The 19,785-nt window shown below is 48.9% G+C and overlaps 2 protein-coding genes and 1 long non-coding RNA gene across 22 annotated transcripts in view; all 3 read left to right on the top strand.

The window, feature by feature from the left end:
- The window catches only part of TMEM231 (transmembrane protein 231), a 31,024-nt gene extending 22,533 nt beyond the window's left edge, over positions 1–8,491 (top strand). Inside the window, exon 15 of the mRNA XM_085589327.1 lies at positions 83–8,491. The gene's annotated coding sequence lies outside the window, so the exon portion shown is untranslated. The remainder of the gene's footprint in view (positions 1–82) is intronic.
- The window catches only part of LOC110468745 (carbohydrate sulfotransferase 5), a 23,461-nt gene extending 14,970 nt beyond the window's left edge, over positions 1–8,491 (top strand). For 5 of the 20 annotated variants that reach the window (XM_085589318.1, XM_085589302.1, XM_085589297.1 and 2 more), the window contains one exon: positions 83–8,491. The gene's annotated coding sequence lies outside the window, so the exon portion shown is untranslated. The remainder of the gene's footprint in view (positions 1–82) is intronic. The other 15 variants (XM_085589310.1, XM_085589312.1, XM_085589316.1 and 12 more) reach the window with 10 other exon arrangements.
- Positions 8,492–13,349: 4,858 nt separating this feature from the next.
- LOC144247079 (uncharacterized) lies at positions 13,350–18,703 on the top strand. Its single transcript, XR_014958030.1, has 2 exons — positions 13,350–14,665; positions 15,626–18,703. It is a non-coding gene; the product is annotated as an uncharacterized LOC144247079 (long non-coding RNA).
- The last annotated feature ends 1,082 nt before the right edge of the window (positions 18,704–19,785 follow it).

The raw sequence follows: 19,785 nt of genomic DNA on the forward strand, positions 1-19,785 counted from the left end.
CAAAGGACAGAAGCAGTTGTTCTTGCTCAGGTTTCAGTTTTTGGTGCAACTGTAAGCATCCTTTCTTGTTTTTGTGCTTTAGGGATCCATCTCAGAGTGCACATACCTCTGTCACCATCTGGCTGATGGACTGGGTTTCCTGCGCTTATGAGCCCTCTGGAAGTATTGCTGGACTCTGTGATGAAGCCTAAAAATTTTGTATTTCAGGGTCCCATCCTGGCAATGTTACTACGCGAGTGCATAGTGTTTGTTTTGGTGGGCTTGAGGTAGGTGTCCTGTAGTTAATTATTGCCGTTTTTTTCAATATTGATGATTGTATTCTTGTTTATTATATTATAGGGGTTTTAATCATTTGGCGTATTTGATTGCTGTGTATGTTTTATAGTTGCTGAGAATTTGGGAGTTATTGTTTATGGTTACATTTATCTTTTGGCGACGTGTTTATTTCTAGGTGGTGTTTGTGTTTTGATGGTTTGAGGCAATTTTTGTTTATTGAGTTAGGAATAATTATTTTGTTGTTAATATATATTTTTTTGTAGTTTGATGTATTTGGTTGTTGTTTTTTATTAGTTTTATTTTTGGGAACATGGGTATTTCCCTGGTGGATCTCTTTAGGTATTTATTTTATTTGGGTGGTGATTCTTTTGTTCCTTTGTTTATAGAGCATTGGGTTCTCTTTATGAGTTAGTGTAGTGGTAGAGTTTTGGTTATTTTTTTAGAAATGTTCAGGGTCTCTTGTATGGTTTGGAGCATGGTAAGTTAGTTGGCTTTCTTTTTTTTCTTTTTAGTGTTTTTTGTGATTTGCTGTGTGGGTTTCTATAGGTCTTATTTTAAAATGTTTGTTTCATTTTTGTGATGTGATAAGAACTGCTAGTGAAAGGAGTGTAGTGCGGGTTTTTTTGCTGGTAGTTGGTTGGCTGGTGGAGCCTTTCTGAATTTTTTGGATGGTATTGGTGGGAATTTGATGCTGCTTGTTTTGGCATTTTATTTTTAGGAATTGGATTATAACTGCAAAGTTTTAACTGTAACTCTAATGAAACAAAACAAATGCATAAACATGAAAATAGGAATATAAAACTTCAATTTGAAATATAAACAGAAAACATATAAATAAAACATGTAACATAAATAATGTTATCCATTACTATTAGCTATTATAGTGTTTGATATAGAGTATTTTCTATGTTTATATACACATAAATATAGATTATAAATATAAATATCCATATAGAAATGTATAATTAATACATGTGGATATATAAATATTACAAAATAATAGGAATCAACACAGTACATAATGCATATTTTACTGTATATGTCTTATTATAACACATTACGTCGTAAATATTATATATCGAAATATAGTACCTCAATTTATTGTGATAGAATAGATAAGTACTTGTAAAAATCAAAAATAGAAATATAGAAATATTTAAATATAGTTTAAAATAAAGGGGATTTTTATTTTCTATTTGGTAGTAGGTAGGGGTTTTATTATAAAAATTATAAATATAAATAAAATTAGAAATCTATGTATAGAAATATATCTTAAATACGTTAAGATCTATATAAAAATTCAAAGGTAAGTAAATATAAGTATTAGCAGTATGTAAGAAATAGAAATTAAATAATTATCTATCTTGCTACCTTATATATGTATAATTTATATTTATAAATACATCAATGTAAAGTAGAAATTCAAATGTGACTATAATGATGAAAAAATATATAAATATTCAAGTATCGTTTAAAGGAAGGGCTTTTTTTTGTTTTTATTTGGTTATAGGCAGGGTTTTAATGGAAAAAATATGAATATACATTTTATTTGGATGTCATTCTAAATATGGAAATATATAATCAATGTATGCAGGTGTATATATAAAAATATAAAATAGAAATAAAAATAAGTATTGGGAAGAGATAGACTATAAATAACACCATACATCAATCTACATTTAAAATGTACATTTGAATATAAATGCCAAAAATAGAGATGAATTTAAACACAGTATAAAAGAAAGGGTTTTTTTTTTTTAAGATTTTTACTTTATAGAGGCAGAGGTTTATTTTAAACAATATAAGCCTTTTAGAAATAAAAATATAACTATAGAAATATGTAAGCAATGTATCAAGGTATGTATAAAAATATAAATGTAATAAAAAAGAATAGGAATAAATGTAAAAATTTATAAAAATACAATTTTACATCAGTATCCATTACAAATCCGAATGTGAATATAAATCTGAAAAATATAAAAATAAACTCTATTGAAATGCAGTTTAAGAGGAAAGGTTTTTTCTTTCGGTTCCTGCCGGGTCAGAGGCAGGTTTTTTGTTCCGTTCTTTCCCGCGCGGATCTTTGGGTCATTCGCTGCCGACGGCGCAGTGCTGCCTCCTTGTGGGCAGAGGCGGTACTGCAGCCCGCCGCCCGCGGCCGCCATCTTGGGAGTGGCTTGGCGCGGACTCGCTTGACCTTGTCAAGAGGGCGCGAAAACGAGGACATTGAAATTCGAGGACTCATGTCTGTTTTTTACACTGCCTGAATTGCCCGCACCGCCGGCGCCCCGTGACGGGATTTTTCGCGGCAGTTCCGGTGCCGTGCACACGGACTGCGGGGTCAGCAGCACCGCGAGCGTGTGGGTTTTTGGCGGGAGCCGACAGGCATCGGCAAAAACGCCTGTCACTATCAAGGTCCCCACGGGCCGCCATCTTGTCGCGGACTCGCTTGACAAGTGCTGCCGCCTTGTGGACAGAGGGTGGTACTGCAGCCCCCCAGCCAGCGCCCGGCCAAACCACCGAGACGGGGCGGGAGGGGCGAGCGGCGGGAGCGAGCGGCGAGCGGGGCGGTGTCTGTGAGTGAGGGGAGGGCTGAAGGCGGCGAGGAGGGCGGTGGCGAGGGCGGCCCAGCGGGGCCGGTGCCGGCGGGCGGTGGGAGCGCGGTCGCAGCGCTCCCGGGCCGCGGCCGAGCGGCATCGGAGCAGGGCTGCGCCCCCTTCCCGGCCCCGCGCCCCTCTCCAGACGCCGGGAGCGGCCGCGTGCCGGAAAATGCCGCCGGGGCGGCGGAGCGGGGCCCTGGCTCTGCCCGCCCCTCCTGCCGCCCTCCCTGGAATGGTTCGAGGCGTTATGGGTTTATTGAGGTAGGAATAATTATTTTGTTGTTGTTAATTTAATGTGGGTTTTTTTTTATTTGTTTGTTTTTGTCGTTTGATGTATTTGGTTTGTAGAGCAGGAACTGCAGACAGAATCCTGCAGAAGTAATATGGAATTTGTCCTCCCAAAACCCACCCGGCTTCAAACCACTTTCAGCACGTGGTCTTCCTTAGCAGCACATGGTTCCCCCATGCTTGAGAGGCGCTGCACTCTACTTTTCTCTCCACCTTTGCTGACAGATCCTGCTGAAGGCTGAGGACAAAGCCCTACCGCTACACGGACAAAGCAGCAGACCTGGTTCGGGAAGCCAGCGTGCTCCAGGTTGCTACAGGACTCTGATCAAACATCAGCATCCCCGTCTCTCACATTGATGGTATGTGGTAACCCCTTAAGAACAGAACTCCACGACTTGGGGCTACCTTTTCTAACCCTAAGCAACAAACTGGGGATGGATAACTCTAGAGATCCTGTTATGTAAGGATCTCCAGGATTCAGCCCTCCATGTGTCCTTGGAATCAGCAGAGTTTCCACTTTACTCCCAGACGTAATTTTTGATGTGGTTGTGCCACTTTAACGGTATTTGAAATCTCTCTTCGTGTTCTTGCAGCAGCATTATTGAACTACAATGGAAATGTAGTCCTGCCTGAAGCTGTTCACAGAATCGTGGAATCCCAGAAGGGTTTGGATGGGAAGGCACCTTTTTTTAAAGCTCATCCCGTTCCACCCCCTGCCATGGGCAGGGACACCTTCCACCATGCCAGGGTGCTCTAAGCCCTGTCCAGCCTGGCCTTGGACACTTCCATGGATCCGGGGGCAGCCACAGCTTCTCTGGGCAACCTGTGCTGGACAGCAGCTTTGAAAGGCAGAATGAAGTACAGCTGTGATTTTTGTGCTGCCCCCAACATTGTATTGCCTGGCAAATGTGCCTTTGAATTTTTTTTTTTTTTTTTTTAAGGTTTTCTTGTTTGTTTTGTTTGCTTTCTTTTTTTTTTTTTTTTTTTTTGTTGTTTTGTTTTTGGGTTTTTTTGGGAACTAAAAAGATACCTTGTGTTCCTGGAATGTTGCATTCTACCTCTGTTGTTTTCCCAGTTAGTCTGGATCCTCTGCTTACATTTTTTCCTTCACTTATTAGATGTCGTGGATATGCTGGCTGTTCTGATGGAGGGCAGTGATGGCTTAGATGAGGAAATTGTGTTCTCTTTAAATGAAGGCGTGATTATCCAGACATTTCCCTTCAGTGCTGTTGTCCCTGCTGCATTAGCAGCCAGGAATATGCTGTTGCTTCAGTCTGAAAACGGAACAGGTACAGTTTTTTTTTTTTATGTTTTATGTGTCGTTTCTAGCAGTGGAGTGAAAGTGGCATCATTTCTACTCTCTTGTAATAATTTTTTACCGTTTATAATTTTTTACCTTGAGGCATGTTATTACCTTCCCTGCAAGCAGAAGGAGGTGCAGATTGATGGTGTTTTGTGCTCAAGAGGGGCATTGAAGCTCTGTAGGTGCTTCTGCCCTAATTCCCTGACCCTGAAGAGAAGGGACACTGTCCCTGCATGGACAGTCTTGGTCTGGAAGTAGTTGGCCTCAGTAACACAGCGTTTTAAGGGCAGAGCATGGCGATCAGGAGAGGAAGGTGTTTCCCGTGCCTGTGGGCAGCTCTTCCCGAGATCAGGGAGAGGGGACTGCCTTGTTAAGTAGGAAATGGATGCGTTTCCCAAGGAAAACTTCAGAAATTAAGCTCCAGGGGCAAATACTGCGAGGTTCTACTACCTCCTTGAGGACAGCGTTAAAACCACAGGGGCATCAGCAGGGCTTGGAACAGGACTGGCCAACCGCAGAGCACCTCACGAAGCCCTGTCTGTGTATGTGGCAGTCGAGTAGCACCTGGGGGGTGCTGAAAGTCCCAGTTCTGACAGAAAATTCTGTTTAACTTGTACACGTTGGCTGGGTGTATCCCCCCAGTACAGCTCGGTTCTTCTCTGAGGCGGTGCCTGGCAGGGTGTCTCCCTGTAAAGAGACGGGCGTGTTTTTGGCACAAGACAGCGAAGGTGGATTGTTTGCTTCAGCAGGAGCTGATGATGTCTGGAGGGTTTTTCAGGTACCTCTGCAGTCAGGAGCACGTGTCTAGGTCACTGCGAACACTTTTTGATCTCGTTCAGTTCTTTTCTGCGTGAGGCTCTGTGGGCTGCTGGCAAGGCCCAAAGTAAGGAAGGTTGCCCCAGTGTCCGTGCTCATGTCAATAGTTTAATTTATTTGGCTTTTCTAGGAGCAGATGTCGTGGAGGACTTTGTTGCTGTTTTCACTGGCCTCCTGCACTCTCCGAGAGAGCCCCTTTCTCCCTGCTTGACGTTCCAGCTCTGTGACAAAGCTGCTAAGTATCCTCAGCTCTACCAGTTTAACCGATACTATAGACTCTGGATGCCCAAGTAGTCCCAGGAACCTGTGGTATGGAATACCTGAAGTCACTGAATTCTTGAGCCAGTATTCCTATAAAATCCTCACAGTTGACAGAGGTTACATTTCCATCAGGAACAGCGTTTTTATTGAGGAGGTAATTCTGCATCCTTGTTGATCGTGCTGGGGACACACGTTTGCTCCAGGGCTTTTCTCTGATGACACAAGAGGTCTCTGTGGTGTTTGGGAGGCGATACCAGGCCTCAGGGCTCATACAGAGACTCCTCAGCAGGCACAGCAGAGCCTGGTGTGCGCTGTGGCCTCTGTTTACAGTGCCCGGAGTTCCCCCAGGTGGGTGGAGGATCACAGGCCCCTGGGCTGGGTTTGGTGAGTTTTTCTCAGTTCAGCAGTGTGAACACTCCAGATACCCCTGGGGACACTACTGGACAGCTCTGTTCTAGCAGGACTGCACGCCTGTGCTCCCAGAGCTTCAGTTCAGAGCTCATCTCAAACCAAAGGTGGCTGAAGAGACTTTTGTTTCATACTCATCACTGTTTTTCTCTTACGCTTTTTGTTTCGCTTTAAACAGTTTGAAAACCACAAGGAGGTCAGGCAAGAGCCTTCTGTGGCACCGGATTCTGTATTTGCTACTTTGCTGAAGGGAGCCTGGGAGAGAGGAAGCAGTACCTTCCTGGAAGATGGTGTTCAGACAAAGTGGAGAGACTTGGCTTCCCGGCTCCCCCCACCTGAGCAGCTTTTGTTGGGAGTAAAGCACGTGCTGCTGTACCTTAAACCTACAGTGGAGAACTTCAGCAGATAATACTGTAGTGATGCTTGGTTTACTTTATGGCACAAGTTACAAATGACTCAGCTGCTAAAACTTAGGTTCCAGTGCTGTAGCTCTTTTTCCTCGACTCGCCTCCGAGGGTACGCAGCACCATACAAAACTGCACCTAATTTGTAAACAAATGTCAGTTGTTCTGATTATTGAAGCTGGGCTTTATTCAGTTGTGTGTGCTGTGGCCAGGTCCTTTGTACAAATAGTATACGGAGGGTGGGGAAACCAGAACTGCACATTCCTTGTGATATGTATGGGATTTTGGGGGGGGTTAAATGAAAAGGAGATGCAAAATGAGGGAATTGCTTTTAGATGTAACTATTCTTGTCCTAAAGGAGCCATCAGCTCTGTCCCGAGAGTTGAGTTACAAGTGTGTGTTGAAAGAGCCGCAAGCCTTTAGGGGCTGCAATTTGTGTGCCCTGGAATGAGGTGCCCTGAGGAAATGTGTGAGCCGGAGGGAGCCGAGCTGTGGGAGTGGGCGAATGGAGGCGGGTGCGGGCGGGAATAGCCGAGCGTGGCCGAAAGTGGCCGGGAGGGCCCGTGGAGGCGAGTGGAGCCGAGCTGCGCCGAAGAGGCGAGTGGGGCCGAATGCGGTCGGAAATAGCCGAGCTTAGCCGAAAGTAACCGAAGCTGGCCGAGGAGCCGAGCGTAGCCGAGCGGCTCCGAGTACAGCCGAGGCGAGCCGAGCTTTGCCGAAGAGGCTAATCGAGCCGAATGCGGCTGGTAATAGCCGAGCGTGGCCCAAAGTAGCCGAAGCTGGCCGAGGAGCCGAGTCCAGCCGAACCGAGCCGAGCTCGGCCGAGCGCAGCAGCCCGGGCAGGGCGGGGCGCCGGGGCGGAGCCGGGGCGCTGGGAGGATCCCCTCCTGTCCCTCTCTCTACCGCTCCATCCTCCTCCCCGTATTCCCCTCAGTTACCTCTCTTTCCCCCGTTTCCGTGTCCCCCCCCAAACTCGGCTCCTTCCTGTCCTGTCCCTGCCCTGCTCCTCCGTTCCATTCCCCCTCTCTCCCTCCTCTGTTCACCGTCCCTCTTCCTCCCCTGCCGGCCTTTCCCTTCCCCGCCCGCTTTCCTCCGCAGCCCGTCCTCCCTCCCCGACCTTTCGCATGCCCCGCTCTCCCTCCTCTCTTCCCGTCGCCCCTTCGCTTCTTTCCCCCGCAGCCGCGGGGCTCGGGGCGCCGGAGAATAAAGCCCCGAGGGCCGGAGCCCGGCGCCCCCCGGGCCTTGCGGGAGTCCCCGCACGGGGCCGGAGGCTCTCGGCGGATCCCCCGCGCCGCTCGGACCCCGCCCCGGCGCTGCCGGACCTGCGGCTCCGCCGGCATCGCGCTGCGAGCGGCCCCCGCTCTGTGCCGTGCCGGCCGTGCCGCGTCCCCGCCGCCTCTGCCGCTCCCTCTTTCTGCCCCTGGCCCGCGACAGCGAGGCGGGGCAGGAGCTTCGAGCCTTCTGGGGGCTGCCCCCCCTTCCTTGTTGCGGCGGAGTCCCTTTCTGGGGGGATGGACGCGTGGGAAGGGCTGGAAGGGAGTGCTGGGCTGCTGTCCGGGGCAGTTGGACTCGTCCTGTGCCTTCTTCGGGAGTCAGGGTTAGGGGCTGAAGACTCGGGGCTCTGATGTCATTTGGGGCACCCCAAGGTCGCTAGGAGAGGGACGCACACTGCGGTGGGGGAGCGGGTGGGTGGCAGATGAGAGGGGGGGTCACGCTGGGTGCCGTCCCGCAGAGGGACCCAAAGCTACCCCAAAATTCCCAGGGAGGGGTGTGTGTAGAATACTAAAACCTGGCAAGTGTTTCGTTTTCACAGGTATTGGTAAAGAATAGGAAGCTATGGCTAAACTAATTTGAAAAGAAGCCCTCTCTCGATCCACTCATTTGTACCCAGGAATGTAGGAAACTCTGACTGTGGATGGGCAGTAGTTTTGAAAATCATGCCGTAGCCTTTTTCTCTAGGAACGAACCAAGCGAGTGCCCTGAAACCAGCGGAGCAGCTGCAGGGGCTAAATGGAACAGAAAGGGCTCCCCGGCACCTTTTGCCTCCGTTCTCTGCCATTCCTCAAAACGTGTCGCAGCCCCGGAAGAGGCGTTTGTCATTCCAGCCTGCCAAAATAAAGACCTGTAAAATCCTAGCTCTGCCTTTTGTTTAACGTGTTCTTACTTTCTATTTATGTCATCACAGAAAGCAAGGAAAGAAGAAATGTGACTGGTTCCCACTATTGCTCCATGCAGGCATTTTTAAAGGCTTCTGTACTTCTATCCTCTTTTTCCACTCCAAGCTTCATTTTTCCCCTCCTTTTTCGAGGTCTGCTGCTTTGGGTGTCCCAAGGAGGGCTGGGTTCCTCAGCAGGGGTCTTAGGAGTTGGTGCTGATTCTGCTTTTCCACAGATATATCAAAGTGTGCTACCAAAGTGACTATTTTCTCCAGGGGAAAGCTTTCTCTCAATGACCATCAATGCATGTATGTGTTTTAATCGTGTAACCAGATGGATTAAGAAAAGCTGACACCCGTAGCAGATTTCTGTTGGATCTGTGTCTGTGAGAAGTGCGCTGTGTGCTGGAGAGGGAGAGACGCTGTTGGAGAGTGGCAACAGCGGCAGGTGTGAGCTGTTAGGATGATGGGGGCTCAGAGCAGCCCCAGGTGTGAGCTGTGAGGATGATGAGGAGGGGGCGGCTCCTCCGGGGGCTGATTTAGGGGGTTTTCCTCACATCGCTTTTGCACGGAGCTGCTGGAGAAGAGGAGTTTATGGGGGGCTCCCGGGGCTGTCTCCTGGAAGGACGGTGAGTGCTTCGGACGGGGTCTGGGGGATCACCTGGATATGCACTTGGAGACGTGGAGCATTGCTCAAAGGAGGAGCCGAGGGACAAACCCTTGTGCCGAGAAGCAGTAGCCAAACAGGTGAGCCGGTGCGCCTTTGTAGTGGGGGCTTTTGTCCTTTCCCTTTGAAATTTCGTCATCCTGAGGTTGAAATGGAGGGGTCAGTCCTGTGGTCCCGCCTTTTAAGAGGTTTGGATTGAGGTAAAATTCTCCCTTTTACCATTATTTGAGGCAGGCCCCTTGTTTTCTGCTCTTCTAGGGGACGCAATTGAAGGGGGGGAGCGCACGTTTCTGTGCCCTCGTTGGGGTGAGGTGAGCGCCGGAGCGTGGCGTCACTGTCGGGCCTTCAGAGGAAGGGAGCTGCAGCCGTGGCAGCGCTGGCAGGGCGGGGATCGGGCTGTGCCGCTGCATTCGGGGCGCTTCTTCTGCCCCCGGCCCGGCAGCGAAGGGTCCGGCGCGGAGCCCTGGCGGCAGTGCCGGGGCTGGCCGGGGCGGAAGGGGAGCTGGGCGCGGCTGGGCTGCCGCGGGCCCGCCGGAGCCGCGCCGGTGCGAGCCGTGCGGAGCCGAGCGGAGCTTTGGCCGGGCCGGCGGGCGGGGGAGGCGGCGCGGGCGGCGCGCCGGTGCCGGCCGGTGCCGCCGCTCCGGGCGCGGGGCTCGGGCGCCGCCGGGGCCCCCCGGGCCCGGTGCCGGCCCCGCCGGGCCGGGGGCAGCGGGCGGGGGTCTGCCGGCGCGGCGCCGCCTCTGCCTGCCGGAGGATCCGCTTTCCTGCCGGAGCCGCGCTGCGCCCGGGGCCGGGAGCGCGGCTCCGCATCTTCCAGCCTCCCTCGCTGCGGTGGTTTTGAGGAATTTATGGGATCCTTTTCTTTTGTTCGTAGTTGCTGTAGGAGAAGGGCCATGGTGTTACTTTTTGGTTGTTACGGTTCTTGCTTCAGGTGCGCATGACAAGGGGGTTTTTTTTGATTGAGTGTTGTTGGATTTCTTTTTGATCCGTTCTTATGTTTCTAAAGAATGTGTTCTTAAAGGTTTACAATGGTTTTTATGGGTCGTAGCATGAAGTAGACGTTAGGTTTTTAATTCGTTTGTGAAGGCTTTTATTAGCATGAGCATATGTAGTGTTTGTTTTGGTGGGTTTGAGGTAGTGTCCTGTAGTTAATCAGTGAGGTTTTTTTTAATATTGATTATTGCATTCTTGTTTATTATGTTATAGGGGTTTTATGCATTTGGCATATTTGATTGCCGCGTATGTTTTATTGTTGCAGAGAGTTCGGGAGTTATTAAAATTGTTACATTTCTCTTTTGGCGACGTGTTTATTTCTAGGTGGTATTTGTGTTTTGATGGTTTGAGGCATAATGGGTTTATTGAGTTAGGAATAATTATTTTGTTGTTGTTAATATATATATATATATTTTTTTTTAGTTTGATGTATTTGGCTGTTGTTTATTTATTAGTTTTATTTTTGGGAACATGGGTATATCTATGGTGGGTCTTTATGCGCAGTTATTTTATCTGGGTGGTGAATTTTTTTTCCTTCGTGGTTTCGATTTTTTAATATCTGTAATTATTTGGTGGGTTTTTTTAGTTCATTTTATAGAGCATTGGGTTCTCTTTATGAGTTAGTGTAGTGGTAGAGTTTTGGTTATTTTTTTTAGAAACGTTCGGGGTCTGTTGTATGATTTGCAGTATAGTAAGTTAGTTGGGTTTTTTTTTTTTTCATTTTAGTGGTTTTTGTGATTTGCTGTGTGGATTTCTATAGGTTGTTTTAAATGTTTGTTTCATTTTTGTGATGTGATAAGAACTGTTAGTGAAAGGAGTGTAGTGTGGGTTTTTCTGCTGGTAGTTGGTTGGCTGGTGGAGCCTTTCTGAATTTTTTGGATGGTATTGGTGGGAATTTGATGCTGTTTGTTTTGGCATTTTATTTTTAGGAATTGGATTATAACTGCAAAGTTTTAACTATAACTCTAATGAAACAAAAGAAATGCATAAATATGAAAATGGAATATAAACCTTCAATTTTAAATATAAACGGAATACATATAAATAAAACATGTAACATAAATAATGTTATCCATTACTATTAGGTATTATATTGTTTGATATAGAGTATTTTATATGTATATATAAATACATATAAATAGAGATTATAAATACAAGCAAAATAACCATATAGAGTTGTATAATTAATTCGTGTGGATATATAAATATAAAAATTACAAAATAATAGAAATCAATGCAGTACATAATGCATATTTTACAGTATATGTGTTATTATAACACATTATATGTCATAAATATTATATATCAAAATATAGTACCTCAATATATTGTGATAGAAGATATAAGTACTATTAAAAATAAAATATAGAAATATTTAAATATCGTTTAAAATAAAGGGGATTTTTATTTTCTATTTGGTAGTAGGTAGGGGTTTTATTACAAAAATTATAAATATAAATAAAATAAAATTAGAAATCTATGTGTAGAAATATATCCTAAATACATTAAGATCTATATAAAAATTCAGTGGTAAGTAAATATAAGTATTAGCAGTATGTACGAAATAGAGTTTAAATAATAATTTATCTATCTTGCTACCTTATAATATATATAATATATATTTATAAATACATCAGTGTAAAGTAGAAATACAAATGTGACTATAATGATGAAAAATTATATGAATAATCAAGTATTGCTTATAGACAGAGCTTTTTTTTTTAAATTTGGTTAGAGACAGGGCTTTAATAGAAAAAATATGAATATACATTTTATTTTGATATCGTTCTAAATATGGAAATATATATTCGATGTATACAGATATATATAAAAATATAAAAAAATAAAAATAAGTATTAGGAAGAGAGAGGCTATAAATAACATCATACATCAATCTACATTTAAAATGTAAATTTGAATATAAATGCAAAAAATAGAGATAAATGTAAACGGAGCTTAAATAATGGGATTTTTTTAAAGATTTTGACTTGGATGGAGGCAGGGGTTTATTTTAAGCAATATAAACCTTCTAGAAATCTAAATCTAACTATAGAAATATATAAGCAATACATTAAGATATGTACTAAAATAGAATAAAATATAATAGAAATAAATGTAAGAAATTATAAAAATTCAGTTATACATCAATATACATTATAAATCCGAATGTGAATATAAATATGAAAAATATAAAAATAAAATACATTGAAATGCAGTTTAAAAGAAAAGGTTTTTTCTTTTGGTTCTTGTTGGGTTAGAGGCAAGGGGTTTTTTTTTGTTGGCGTTCTTTTCCGCGCGGGATATTTTGGGGCATTTGCTACCGAGGATGTTCCGGAGGGGACGGCGCCCGTTCTTTTTGCCGCCTGCCCCGCCCGCGGCCCCGAGGCGAGCGGCGGCCCCCGGCGGTGGCGGGCGGCAGTGCTGCCGCCTTGTGGACAGAGGTGGGTACTACAGACACAGCCCGCGGGCGCCATCTTGGGAGTGGCTTGGCGCGGACTCGGCTTGACCTTCTCAAGAGGGTGCAAAAACGAGGACAAGAAAGTCGAGGACCCGTGTCTGTTTTCCACACTGCCTGAATTGCCCGCACCGCCGGCGCCCCCCTAGGGGATTTTCCGCGGCAGTTCTGGTGCCGTGCACACGGGCTGTGGGGTCAGCAGCACCGCGAGCCTGCGGGATTTTGGCACGAGCCGACAGGCATCGGCAAAACGCCTGTCTCCGTCAAGGTCCTCACGGGCCGCCATCTTGCGAGTGCTTGTCGCGCACTCTCTTGACAAGTGCTGCCGCCTTGTGGACAGAGGGTGGTACTGCAGCCCCCCAGCCAGCGCCCGGCAAAACCACCGAGACGGGGCGGGAGCGAGCGGCGAGTGGGGCGGTGTCTGTGAGTGAGGGGAGGGCTGAAGGCGGCTCAGCGGCGGCGAGGATGGCGGCGAGGGCAGCCCGGTGGGGCCGGTGCCGGCGGGCGGCGGAGGCGCGGTCGCAGCGCTCCCGGGCCGCGGCCGAGCGGCATCGGAGCAGGGCTGCGCCGCCTTTCCCGGCCCCGCGCCCCTCTCCAGACGCCGGGAGCGGCCGCGTGCCGGAAAATGCCGCCGGGGCGGCGGAGCGGGGCCCTGGCTCTGCCCGCCCCTCCTGCCGCCCTCCCTGGAATGGTTCGAGGCGTTATGGGTTTATTGAGGTAGGAATAATTATTTTGTTGTTGTTAATTTAATGTGGGGTTTTTTTTATTTGTTTGTTTTTGTCGTTTGATGTATTTGGTTTGTAGAGCAGGAACTGCAGACAGAATCCTGCAGAAGTAATATGGAATTTGTCCTCCCAAAACCCACCCGGCTTCAAACCACTTTCAGCACGTGGTCTTCCTTAGCAGCACATGGTTCCCCCATGCTTGAGAGGCGCTGCACTCTACTTTTCTCTCCACCTTTGCTGACAGATCCTGCTGAAGGCTGAGGACAAAGCCCTACCGCTACACGGACAAAGCAGCAGACCTGGTTCGGGAAGCCAGCGTGCTCCAGGTTGCTACAGGACTCTGATCAAACATCAGCATCCCCGTCTCTCACATTGATGGTATGTGGTAACCCCTTAAGAACAGAACTCCACGACTTGGGGCTACCTTTTCTAACCCTAAGCAACAAACTGGGGATGGATAACTCTAGAGATCCTGTTATGTAAGGATCTCCAGGATTCAGCCCTCCATGTGTCCTTGGAATCAGCAGAGTTTCCACTTTACTCCCAGACGTAATTTTTGATGTGGTTGTGCCACTTTAACGGTATTTGAAATCTCTCTTCGTGTTCTTGCAGCAGCATTATTGAACTACAATGGAAATGTAGTCCTGCCTGAAGCTGTTCACAGAATCGTGGAATCCCAGAAGGGTTTGGATGGGAAGGCACCTTTTTTTAAAGCTCATCCCGTTCCACCCCCTGCCATGGGCAGGGACACCTTCCACCATGCCAGGGTGCTCTAAGCCCTGTCCAGCCTGGCCTTGGACACTTCCATGGATCCGGGGGCAGCCACAGCTTCTCTGGGCAACCTGTGCTGGACAGCAGCTTTGAAAGGCAGAATGAAGTACAGCTGTGATTTTTGTGCTGCCCCCAACATTGTATTGCCTGGCAAATGTGCCTTTGAATTTTTTTTTTTTTTTTTTTTTTTAAGGTTTTCTTGTTTGTTTTGTTTGCTTTCTTTTTTTTTTTTTTTTTTTTTTTGTTGTTTTGTTTTTGGGTTTTTTTGGGAACTAAAAAGATACCTTGTGTTCCTGGAATGTTGCATTCTACCTCTGTTGTTTTCCCAGTTAGTCTGGATCCTCTGCTTACATTTTTTCCTTCACTTATTAGATGTCGTGGATATGCTGGCTGTTCTGATGGAGGGCAGTGATGGCTTAGATGAGGAAATTGTGTTCTCTTTAAATGAAGGCGTGATTATCCAGACATTTCCCTTCAGTGCTGTTGTCCCTGCTGCATTAGCAGCCAGGAATATGCTGTTGCTTCAGTCTGAAAACGGAACAGGTACAGTTTTTTTTTTTTATGTTTTATGTGTCGTTTCTAGCAGTGGAGTGAAAGTGGCATCATTTCTACTCTCTTGTAATAATTTTTTACCGTTTATAATTTTTTACCTTGAGGCATGTTATTACCTTCCCTGCAAGCAGAAGGAAGTGCAGATTGATGGTGTTTTGTGCTCAAGAGGGGCATTGAAGCTCTGTAGGTGCTTCTGCCCTAATTCCCTGACCCTGAAGAGAAGGGACACTGTCCCTGCATGGACAGTCTTGGTCTGGAAGTAGTTGGCCTCAGTAACACAGCGTTTTAAGGGCAGAGCATGGCGATCAGGAGAGGAAGGTGTTTCCCGTGCCTGTGGGCAGCTCTTCCCGAGATCAGGGAGAGGGGACTGCCTTGTTAAGTAGGAAATGGATGCGTTTCCCAAGGAAAACTTCAGAAATTAAGCTCCAGGGGCAAATACTGCGAGGTTCTACTACCTCCTTGAGGACAGCGTTAAAACCACAGGGGCATCAGCAGGGCTTGGAACAGGACTGGCCAACCGCAGAGCACCTCACGAAGCCCTGTCTGTGTATGTGGCAGTCGAGTAGCACCTGGGGGGTGCTGAAAGTCCCAGTTCTGACAGAAAATTCTGTTTAACTTGTACACGTTGGCTGGGTGTATCCCCCCAGTACAGCTCGGTTCTTCTCTGAGGCGGTGCCTGGCAGGGTGTCTCCCTGTAAAGAGACGGGCGTGTTTTTGGCACAAGACAGCGAAGGTGGATTGTTTGCTTCAGCAGGAGCTGATGATGTCTGGAGGGTTTTTCAGGTACCTCTGCAGTCAGGAGCACGTGTCTAGGTCACTGCGAACACTTTTTGATCTCGTTCAGTTCTTTTCTGCGTGAGGCTCTGTGGGCTGCTGGCAAGGCCCAAAGTAAGGAAGGTTGCCCCAGTGTCCGTGCTCATGTCAATAGTTTAATTTATTTGGCTTTTCTAGGAGCAGATGTCGTGGAGGACTTTGTTGCTGTTTTCACTGGCCTCCTGCACTCTCCGAGAGAGCCCCTTTCTCCCTGCTTGACGTTCCAGCTCTGTGACAAAGCTGCTAAGTATCCTCAGCTCTACCAGTTTAACCGATACTATAGACTCTGGATGCCCAAGTAGTCCCAGGAACCTGTGGTATGGAATACCTGAAGTCACTGAATTCTTGAGCCAGTATTCCTATAAAATCCTCACAGTTGACAGAGGTTACATTTCCATCAGGAACAGCGTTTTTATTGAGGAGGTAATTCTGCATCCTTGTTGATCGTGCTGGGGACACACGTTTGCTCCAGGGCTTTTCTCTGATGACACAAGAGGTCTCTGTGGTGTTTGGGAGGCGATACCAGGCCTCAGGGCTCATACAGAGACTCCTCAGCAGGCACAGCAGAGCCTGGTGTGCGCTGTGGCCTCTGTTTACAGTGCCCGGAGTTCCCCCAGGTGGGTGGAGGATCACAGGCCCCTGGGCTGGGTTTGGTGAGTTTTTCTCAGTTCAGCAGTGTGAACACTCCAGATACCCCTGGGGACACTACTGGACAGCTCTGTTCTAGCAGGACTGCACGCCTGTGCTCCCAGAGCTTCAGTTCAGAGCTCATCTCAAACCAAAGGTGGCTGAAGAGACTTTTGTTTCATACTCATCACTGTTTTTCTCTTACGCTTTTTGTTTCGCTTTAAACAGTTTGAAAACCACAAGGAGGTCAGGCAAGAGCCTTCTGTGGCACCGGATTCTGTATTTGCTACTTTGCTGAAGGGAGCCTGGGAGAGAGGAAGCAGTACCTTCCTGGAAGATGGTGTTCAGACAAAGTGGAGAGACTTGGCTTCCCGGCTCCCCCCACCTGAGCAGCTTTTGTTGGGAGTAAAGCACGTGCTGCTGTACCTTAAACCTACAGTGGAGAACTTCAGCAGATAATACTGTAGTGATGCTTGGTTTACTTTATGGCACAAGTTACAAATGACTCAGCTGCTAAAACTTAGGTTCCAGTGCTGTAGCTCTTTTTCCTCGACTCGCCTCCGAGGGTACGCAGCACCATACAAAACTGCACCTAATTTGTAAACAAATGTCAGTTGTTCTGATTATTGAAGCTGGGCTTTATTCAGTTGTGTGTGCTGTGGCCAGGTCCTTTGTACAAATAGTATACGGAGGGTGGGGAAACCAGAACTGCACATTCCTTGTGATATGTATGGGATTTTGGGGGGGGTTAAATGAAAAGGAGATGCAAAATGAGGGAATTGCTTTTAGATGTAACTATTCTTGTCCTAAAGGAGCCATCAGCTCTGTCCCGAGAGTTGAGTTACAAGTGTGTGTTGAAAGAGCCGCAAGCCTTTAGGGGCTGCAATTTGTGTGCCCTGGAATGAGGTGCCCTGAGGAAATGTGTGAGCCGGAGGGAGCCGAGCTGTGGGAGTGGGCGAATGGAGGCGGGTGCGGGCGGGAATAGCCGAGCGTGGCCGAAAGTGGCCGGGAGGGCCCGTGGAGGCGAGTGGAGCCGAGCTGCGCCGAAGAGGCGAGTGGGGCCGAATGCGGTCGGAAATAGCCGAGCTTAGCCGAAAGTAACCGAAGCTGGCCGAGGAGCCGAGCGTAGCCGAGCGGCTCCGAGTACAGCCGAGGCGAGCCGAGCTTTGCCGAAGAGGCTAATCGAGCCGAATGCGGCTGGTAATAGCCGAGCGTGGCCCAAAGTAGCCGAAGCTGGCCGAGGAGCCGAGTCCAGCCGAACCGAGCCGAGCTCGGCCGAGCGCAGCAGCCCGGGCAGGGCGGGGCGCCGGGGCGGAGCCGGGGCGCTGGGAGGATCCCCTCCTGTCCCTCTCTCTACCGCTCCATCCTCCTCCCCGTATTCCCCTCAGTTACCTCTCTTTCCCCCGTTTCCGTGTCCCCCCCCAAACTCGGCTCCTTCCTGTCCTGTCCCTGCCCTGCTCCTCCGTTCCATTCCCCCTCTCTCCCTCCTCTGTTCACCGTCCCTCTTCCTCCCCTGCCGGCCTTTCCCTTCCCCGCCCGCTTTCCTCCGCAGCCCGTCCTCCCTCCCCGACCTTTCGCATGCCCCGCTCTCCCTCCTCTCTTCCCGTCGCCCCTTCGCTTCTTTCCCCCGCAGCCGCGGGGCTCGGGGCGCCGGAGAATAAAGCCCCGAGGGCCGGAGCCCGGCGCCCCCCGGGCCTTGCGGGAGTCCCCGCACGGGGCCGGAGGCTCTCGGCGGATCCCCCGCGCCGCTCGGACCCCGCCCCGGCGCTGCCGGACCTGCGGCTCCGCCGGCATCGCGCTGCGAGCGGCCCCCGCTCTGTGCCGTGCCGGCCGTGCCGCGTCCCCGCCGCCTCTGCCGCTCCCTCTTTCTGCCCCTGGCCCGCGACAGCGAGGCGGGGCAGGAGCTTCGAGCCTTCTGGGGGCTGCCCCCCCTTCCTTGTTGCGGCGGAGTCCCTTTCTGGGGGGATGGACGCGTGGGAAGGGCTGGAAGGGAGTGCTGGGCTGCTGTCCGGGGCAGTTGGACTCGTCCTGTGCCTTCTTCGGGAGTCAGGGTTAGGGGCTGAAGACTCGGGGCTCTGATGTCATTTGGGGCACCCCAAGGTCGCTAGGAGAGGGACGCACACTGCGGTGGGGGAGCGGGTGGGTGGCAGATGAGAGGGGGGGTCACGCTGGGTGCCGTCCCGCAGAGGGACCCAAAGCTACCCCAAAATTCCCAGGGAGGGGTGTGTGTAGAATACTAAAACCTGGCAAGTGTTTCGTTTTCACAGGTATTGGTAAAGAATAGGAAGCTATGGCTAAACTAATTTGAAAAGAAGCCCTCTCTCGATCCACTCATTTGTACCCAGGAATGTAGGAAACTCTGACTGTGGATGGGCAGTAGTTTTGAAAATCATGCCGTAGCCTTTTTCTCTAGGAACGAACCAAGCGAGTGCCCTGAAACCAGCGGAGCAGCTGCAGGGGCTAAATGGAACAGAAAGGGCTCCCCGGCACCTTTTGCCTCCGTTCTCTGCCATTCCTCAAAACGTGTCGCAGCCCCGGAAGAGGCGTTTGTCATTCCAGCCTGCCAAAATAAAGACCTGTAAAATCCTAGCTCTGCCTTTTGTTTAACGTGTTCTTACTTTCTATTTATGTCATCACAGAAAGCAAGGAAAGAAGAAATGTGACTGGTTCCCACTATTGCTCCATGCAGGCATTTTTAAAGGCTTCTGTACTTCTATCCTCTTTTTCCACTCCAAGCTTCATTTTTCCCCTCCTTTTTCGAGGTCTGCTGCTTTGGGTGTCCCAAGGAGGGCTGGGTTCCTCAGCAGGGGTCTTAGGAGTTGGTGCTGATTCTGCTTTTCCACAGATATATCAAAGTGTGCTACCAAAGTGACTATTTTCTCCAGGGGAAAGCTTTCTCTCAATGACCATCAATGCATGTATGTGTTTTAATCGTGTAACCAGATGGATTAAGAAAAGCTGACACCCGTAGCAGATTTCTGTTGGATCTGTGTCTGTGAGAAGTGCGCTGTGTGCTGGAGAGGGAGAGACGCTGTTGGAGAGTGGCAACAGCGGCAGGTGTGAGCTGTTAGGATGATGGGGGCTCAGAGCAGCCCCAGGTGTGAGCTGTGAGGATGATGAGGAGGGGGCGGCTCCTCCGGGGGCTGATTTAGGGGGTTTTCCTCACATCGCTTTTGCACGGAGCTGCTGGAGAAGAGGAGTTTATGGGGGGCTCCCGGGGCTGTCTCCTGGAAGGACGGTGAGTGCTTCGGACGGGGTCTGGGGGATCACCTGGATATGCACTTGGAGACGTGGAGCATTGCTCAAAGGAGGAGCCGAGGGACAAACCCTTGTGCCGAGAAGCAGTAGCCAAACAGGTGAGCCGGTGCGCCTTTGTAGTGGGGGCTTTTGTCCTTTCCCTTTGAAATTTCGTCATCCTGAGGTTGAAATGGAGGGGTCAGTCCTGTGGTCCCGCCTTTTAAGAGGTTTGGATTGAGGTAAAATTCTCCCTTTTACCATTATTTGAGGCAGGCCCCTTGTTTTCTGCTCTTCTAGGGGACGCAATTGAAGGGGGGGAGCGCACGTTTCTGTGCCCTCGTTGGGGTGAGGTGAGCGCCGGAGCGTGGCGTCACTGTCGGGCCTTCAGAGGAAGGGAGCTGCAGCCGTGGCAGCGCTGGCAGGGCGGGGATCGG

The sequence above is a fragment of the Lonchura striata genome, chromosome 11, assembly GCF_050655825.1.
Source record: "Lonchura striata isolate lonStrDom1 chromosome 11, ASM5065582v1, whole genome shotgun sequence".
Taxonomy (NCBI): Eukaryota; Metazoa; Chordata; class Aves; order Passeriformes; family Estrildidae; genus Lonchura; species Lonchura striata.